The sequence below is a fragment of the Trachemys scripta genome, chromosome 11, assembly GCF_013100865.1.
Source record: "Trachemys scripta elegans isolate TJP31775 chromosome 11, CAS_Tse_1.0, whole genome shotgun sequence".
NCBI classification, from domain to species: domain Eukaryota; kingdom Metazoa; phylum Chordata; order Testudines; family Emydidae; genus Trachemys; species Trachemys scripta.
The window spans coordinates 74,978,249-74,985,028 of NC_048308.1; the positions used below are offsets into that span (position 1 = coordinate 74,978,249).

The following is a 6,780-nucleotide window of genomic DNA, read 5'->3' on the forward strand; positions in this document are numbered from 1 at the left end:
TGAACCCAGGGGGAAGCAGTTCACTGAGCCCATCCTCCTGTCCCTGGCCTGGGAGAAGAGGAGGGGACAGGGCATTGGGGCAGAACCACTCCAGCCCAGAGAGTGGTCAATGGGGGGTGGCCTTGGGAAGAGAGAAGGGAGGAGGTGGCAGCGTCAGAGGAACACTGCATCTCTAGCGGAGGAAGAACTGGGGAGCTCAGCCTGCCCAGCAGAAGAGAAAGGAGGGATGCTGGTGAAGAGCCAGGGGAGAGAGCCCCTCGCTCAGGGAAAAGCAGAGGGCACATGGACGGGTATGGAAACACCAGGGCATTTGAGTGTCGCTCGGGGCGAGTGTGTCTGGTCATGGACTCAGTGCAAAGGCTGGTGGCAGGATTGTTTGTGTGACTTCAGCGCGGGATCGCCACCACATTTCAAGTTTGTATTTTTATTTCTTGGGGGTGGGGGAGTGTCACATTCGGTGTTGGTTTGGTTTGTGTCTTTAGCTACTCGTTTAGAAAAGTGTTTTCATGCATTTTTTTCTCTGAAGTGAGAAGTTTAGCCCTTTCTCAATAAGCTGGCCAAATACTTCACTGGTGCTACTCACAAGCAAACGGTGAAATACAAGTACATAGCCAATATTCATAACTTCAAATACAAGAATGATACACACGTACAGACAGCATAAGCATAACCAGCAAATTACAACCTTTTCATAGACACCTCACTTCATCATCTTTGTACACGATTTGTTGCAACTATATGACAGTCGTTGCAAAAATGGTCATAGTTCAGTTAGATACGTCACTCACCTATCTGCTCTCAATGGACTTGCCTGTGAACGTTCCATCTGGAGTCTAGGTCATGCTTCTGCTGTGACTAAGCGAAATCCTGCATGGACGTAGGACTTGCCCATGTGACTCCAAACACCATCTCGTTACCTGTAATTTTCCACTCTCTCTGCTGAGGGCTTTGTTTGAAACAATGGGGGTTTCTGTGCGCATGGCAGAAGCTATAAAAGGCCCCGGACACATCTCCATTTGGCCTCTTTCCTGCTCAACCACTTGACTAGGACCTCATACTAATGGGAGCATCTAACCAAAGGACTGAGGACCTGCCAATGATTCAGAAACAACCAGAGACTTAATAAGCCAACAGTTTATTCCATCACTGCTACAAGCCTGATCCAAGAACTTTGCAGTTATGGTATGTGACTAAGGGCTTGTCTACACTTAAAACACTACTGCGTCACAGCTGTGGTGGGTCCATGTAGACACCCCCATGCTAACGGGATGCCATCTCCGACAGGTGATAGCTGGGTGATGGAAGAATTCTTTCTTTGACCTAGCACTGTCTCCGGGAGGGGGCAGGGACTTCTGTTGGCTCAACTAGGCTGCTCAGGGGTGTGGATTTCACCCTTGAATGATGTAGTTATGCCGACCTAATTTTCTAGTGTAGCCAGACTTAAGTAACGCTTACCAGCCTGTCTTTTTCCTTCCTGACCTATTTTTCTTTTTCTATCCCTCTCCTTCTGCTTCTATTCAATCAAAATCTGACTTAGCTGGCCAAGACTGCATATTTTGCAACACTGCTGCAAACCTGTGACCAGAAAGACAGCTAAATGCCATGCCCCAAGCAGCCCGAGGGTGGTCTCTGAGTGGCTGGCAAGGCCTTGTGCTAGGCCTGTGTTTCTCTGGCAATGAGAGAAACTCAATACCAGAGCCAGAAGCTGCATCTTCTCTTTGCTGTTCTTTTCTTTCCCCGTTTGTGTGTGTGTGTCTTATCTTGCCACCTGGGAAACGGGATTGAACTTTAACAAAAAACACCACAACAATGACAGCTGCAGCCCATCTCAGCTAATCTCTTCCATTTCCCCAGAAGGACAGCTGCTACCATCTTAAAAACCATCCAAGAGACTGTCACATAAGGAACTTTCCTTCTAAAAACTGTCTCCCGCTAAAGAGAACGGGCACAAGAGATGCTGTTAAAAGGAAAGTCTTACGGAATACTTTACATTTCCATTGCTTTAACTCTTTCTCTTCTTTTCTCTGTATTTTAGTAAAACACTAACAGGGATTTTAGAGGTGTGTTTGCCATGGGACTAAGCAGGCTGAAGTCTCTATCTACCGCAAGCCTTGTATCACCCGTTCAGTGTTGGACAGTGACAGGGTCACGTTAACACCTTTGACTCCTTTGGAGCCTTGAGCCTATTTCAATTACCACAAAAGTTCCCTCCCCCTGTGTGAGTGGCATGGGGAACTGAGCGTCTTTTCTCCTTTCTCCCCTCTAGGATGTCAGAAGCACCATAGACAGGTGCCTGGCTCCTGTCATTAGTCTGGCCACAGGCTGAGACAAAACAACTCTCCCAGGGCACAACTGCAAAGTGGGGAAGGTGACGCATGGGGTTGGAATCTCCTTTGGTTTATTACAAACCTGGGGTTCCTGCATTTCCTACAAAACTAAATATGTTTTCTTAATCGCTTCTCTGCTCAGGCTGCGTCTACGCCCCCTTGTGTCGGTAGAATGTATGTCGCTCAGTGGTGTGAATAAACCACCCCCTGAGTGACACAAGTTACACTGACCTAAGCGCCGGTGTGGACAATGCTATGTCGCTGGGAGAGCTTCTCCTGCCCACATGGCTACGGCTCTCGTTGGGGGTGGGGAGCTCTCTGCCGTCAGCTTCCAGCAGCCACGCTAGAGAGTTAACAGCAGGGCAGCTGCATCGGTGCCACTGTAAGTTCCCCAGAGCAGCCACCGCCTTCGGGCAGGGACGATGCCCCTGACTGGGGACACAGAACGGGCCTGTCACCTCCAGGGCACTGGGTTCTCTTCTGCCCAGGGCAGGAGTGAACAAATGTCTGTGTGACGTGGTGACCATTCAGAGACCGGTGAGGAATGAGCTGGTGCGAAGGAAGTTGATCTCGGTCCAGGGGCAGGTGGGCAGATGTCCACAGAACACAGACCAGCAGGAACACTGGAATCTACTGGTCAAAGCATGGAGGCTGAGGAGTGAATTGCCCATGGGGACTGAGCTCCCGTCCTGTCCCCAGAGCTGGTCTCAGTAAATCAGGGCTGAAGCACATTGATGGGACACCTCGGGGAAGCTTGCACAGCCATTGTTGGGGCTGCAGCTATTCTGTGGCTGGATACACAGAGATTCATTCTCCAGGCCCCTCAATTCAGCATTTCTCACTGGCAAGAAATTCATAGTAAAATATGATGATTAATGGGGAAAAAACTGTTTCTTTCTAGATGTGAAAAAGGAAAGTTCCAGCAGGTGGAGGACACGTCTCCTGGCCTGGAAATCAGACTTGGTTATTGGTGCCAACAAACCAGTGCTCTGAAGGAGACTCTGAGGAAAATCAAAGGTACCGAGAAGGGAGCTAGGTGAGGAAACTGAGACACACGTCTGGGACTTTTGGAAGTGACGGGCTCTGACCGATTAGTTGCAACAGATGCTAACATAAAACTGAAACAAATCAGAGTGACCAATAAATTATCAATCCTGACTCAGGGGAAAGGGCTCGGGGGATTTCCCAAGGCAACAAAGACAACAAACGGGTCATAATCTAATCATTTGAATGTGGTTCATTTTCCCACTAAGAAGTTTCTCTGGAGTAATGAGAAATCCAGGGTCCAGATGAAGGGAGCCATGTTCCATTCTCCTGTCGGACAGTCCAGTCATGGTTTAGTCCTGTTTATAAATGGAGAAAAGAGTCCAATAAAAACAGTTTAATACAGCGAGAAGGTCAGTACATTGGAGGATAGAGCAGGGAGCTGGTGGGGGGGCAGAGCTGGATTCTACCTCACTGTCTGACCTTGGTCAGGTCAGTTAACCTCCCCGTGCCTCCATTTCCCTGTCTTTACAGTGGAGAGAGCAACAATTACAGACCCCACAGGAGGATGTTGGTTTGATGCTTAACCACATGGCTAAGCAACGAGAACCCCAAATTCCCCCAGGTGCTTTGGGAGCCAGGTTTGCTGTTTGAATTCTATATTTCAGATGACATCAAGCCTGGACGTTGTGATTATTTACCTTAGGGGGGGTCACTTCACTCACAGCTGTGATGGCCGAGTGGTTAAGGTGTTGGACTTGAAATCCAATAGGGTTTCCCTGTGCAGGTTCAAATCCTGCTGACAGCGAGGCCTGTGTTTTAGCCACACTTGCTCACTGGTGCAGTACATCTCTACAGACCCATGAGACACGGTCAATACACTCTCCACCCCAAGTAATTCCTGTTCTGCTCCTTTCATAATGATGCCTGGGAGGGAGCCTCATGATGTGTCCCTGAGGTCCCAGGCAAAGCCTCTACCACGCCCCCGGCGCAGCCCTACCCTGAGTGCAGAAGGAGCTGAACGCGGCAGTCGGTATGAGAGGCCAGGGGAGGCTGAGCATCCCCCACAAGGCCGCCCATGCAGGAGGGAAAACGCTCGGGATGTGGGGTGGGTCACCCCTCCGTGGGCCCATTGTCATCTTTCAAGCCCTGGAAGTGAAGCTTCAGAGAATTGGGGGCCATCACAGCTGCAAGGGAAGCAAGCCTCTAAGGCCAGAGAAAGTGGTAAATCAGGGGTCCCCAATGCGGTGCCCGCGGGCGCCATGGCACCCAACGGGACATTGATGTGCACCCGCCTAGTGCCCAGCAGGGGAGAGAAGCTGCGGCCCCGCACGTGCCGGGGACAGAGAACTCCGGGGCTGCAGGCTGTTCTCTGTCCTTGCAGCTTCTCTCCGGCTTCTCTCCGCACTGCCCAAAAACAAACAAAAACCCACTCGGACTCTGCTGTCCGAAGAATGGCCGGAATGCCGCCCCGTAGCATGTGCTGCCCCAGGCACGTGCTTGCTCCGCTGGTGCCTGCAGCCGGCCCTGTATGTGAGTATTCTTCCGCTGCACTGATACTGCTGTTTTCTTGTGCTTTGCGCTTTATTATTTTTTTAACATTTTGCCCAAAATGAATGGTTCAAATAAAAGACAATGTACGTATTATTTCAATGCAGAGTGGGAAGAATCCTATTGTTTTATTGAAAATAAAGGGAAATGTGTTTGCTTATTGTGCGGGAGTGCTGTTGCGGTGCCAAAAAAACATAATATCGAGTGCCATTTCCAAACTAATCATGGCTCTTTTGACATTAGCCATCCACTTAAATCTGAGTTGAGAAAGAAGAAAATTAATCAAGTCAAATCAAACCTATCTGCCCAGCAATCTGTTTTCACTAGACAAGTGGTAAAGGACCCCGCCCGCCCCCTGCTCACCTAAGGCAGGAAAAAGTGATGGATGCCTGGCCCCATGGCCCCCTGGTAGTCCCCCTTAGGGGAAAGGGGCGGAGAGGAGCAAGCAGCGAGTGAGTGGAGTCTTGGGGGAAGAGACAGAGAGGAGTGAGGGGCAGGTAGGGGGGACCTAGGGGGAAGGAGCGGAGGGGAGTGAAGAGTGGGTGGGCGGGACCTCGGGGGGAGAGGATGCCCAAGGGCGGGGCCTCTCTGGCAGGTCCATGGTCTAAGCGCTGATGGGCCCCCAACTTCTAGGGGTCACTCATCTGAAACCCAGGATGAAAGTGACACAGGGCCTGATTCTTGTTTGGGCTGAGGCTACATAACACCTTTACCTTCGGGGCAGTGTGACGGGGCTCTACAGGGGCACAAAGCCCTCCAGACATGGCCAGAGACAGGGAAAGGTCATCAGTATGGAAGAGAATCAGGCCCAGAGTTAGACAAGGTGTGCAGAGAATATTCTCAGTTCTGTTTAATTACACTTCGCCCTTGCTAGAAATTCTTCCTGTATTTTCTCCATTCCACTGCCTGACTCTGTATCTCTGTCCTTTTCCCCTGTTTGTTCCATAGAATTATCAGGTTCTGTCAATTAATAGCCGCAATCCCGCCATAAACACGACAGCCTGAAATTTCAGCTCTCTCCCTCTGCCCTCCAGCTAGACTTGCTGCCAGCTGAACTGGAGCAAGAATGGGGACCGTCTCTGGCAGAGGGCGTGAAAAAGACACACGGAAAGGGTGAGTTTCACAGGGATTTCCTCAAGTGAGGAGAAACTTGGGGTCCCAGTTAGTGCCCAGAAACCCCTTCAGGGATCAAACAAACCAGAGGCCCAGCTCACCCCGATCTGGGCTCCATGGGGGAGTGAGCAGGGGGCTGCTGTGACACACACAGACTGACTGGCCCTGCCCAGGGGAGCCTGTGCTGGGCACACACGGACTGTGGCTGAGGAGGGGCTGCCAGACCTCCCCCCACAGACGGACACTGAGGGAGGAGGGGGCAGCTGGACAGACCACTCCTACCTTCAGTGGTGCTGATGTTACTCCCTGAGCCTGCTGAGCCCTGTGGCCCTTCCCAGCCACGCCCGTGTGAGCAGAAAACACCGAGAGTCAAGGCAGGGGAGGTCAGATCGTTTATTGGACCAACTTCTGTTGGGGAGAGAGACAAGGGCCTGAGGACCAGCTTGTCTCTCCCCAGCAGAAGGCTTGTCTCTCCCCAGCAGAAGTTGGACAATAAAAGAGATCCCCTCCCCCACCTTGTCTCTCTAATCTCCTGGGACCGACCCTGCAAACAGAGAACTTCTGATCAAGCACCAAGAGGCTGTATGTAACACGTACGTTGCATTTATTCAAACAGTGCCTAGCGCAGCGCGGAGAAGAGCTTCAAGCTGCTGCCAGCCACAGCCCCTTCTGCGCAGGGTTGCCAGAAAACTGCCCCAAACCAAGGGCGATTGCACCTGCAGGCCAGACCTCTCTGTTCCAGATTGAAGGTGCCCTTTGGTCTCTCAGCCTGATGCTCTCACACAACCACAGCGGCTCCAGGCAC

General features: G+C 51.3%; 1 non-coding gene across 1 annotated transcript; it reads left to right on the forward strand.

Annotated features, from left to right (window-relative positions):
* The first annotated feature begins 4,037 nt into the window (after window positions 1–4,037).
* On the forward strand, window positions 4,038–4,119 carry TRNAS-UGA. Its single transcript has one exon. It is a non-coding gene; the product is annotated as a tRNA-Ser (tRNA).
* The last annotated feature ends 2,661 nt before the right edge of the window (window positions 4,120–6,780 follow it).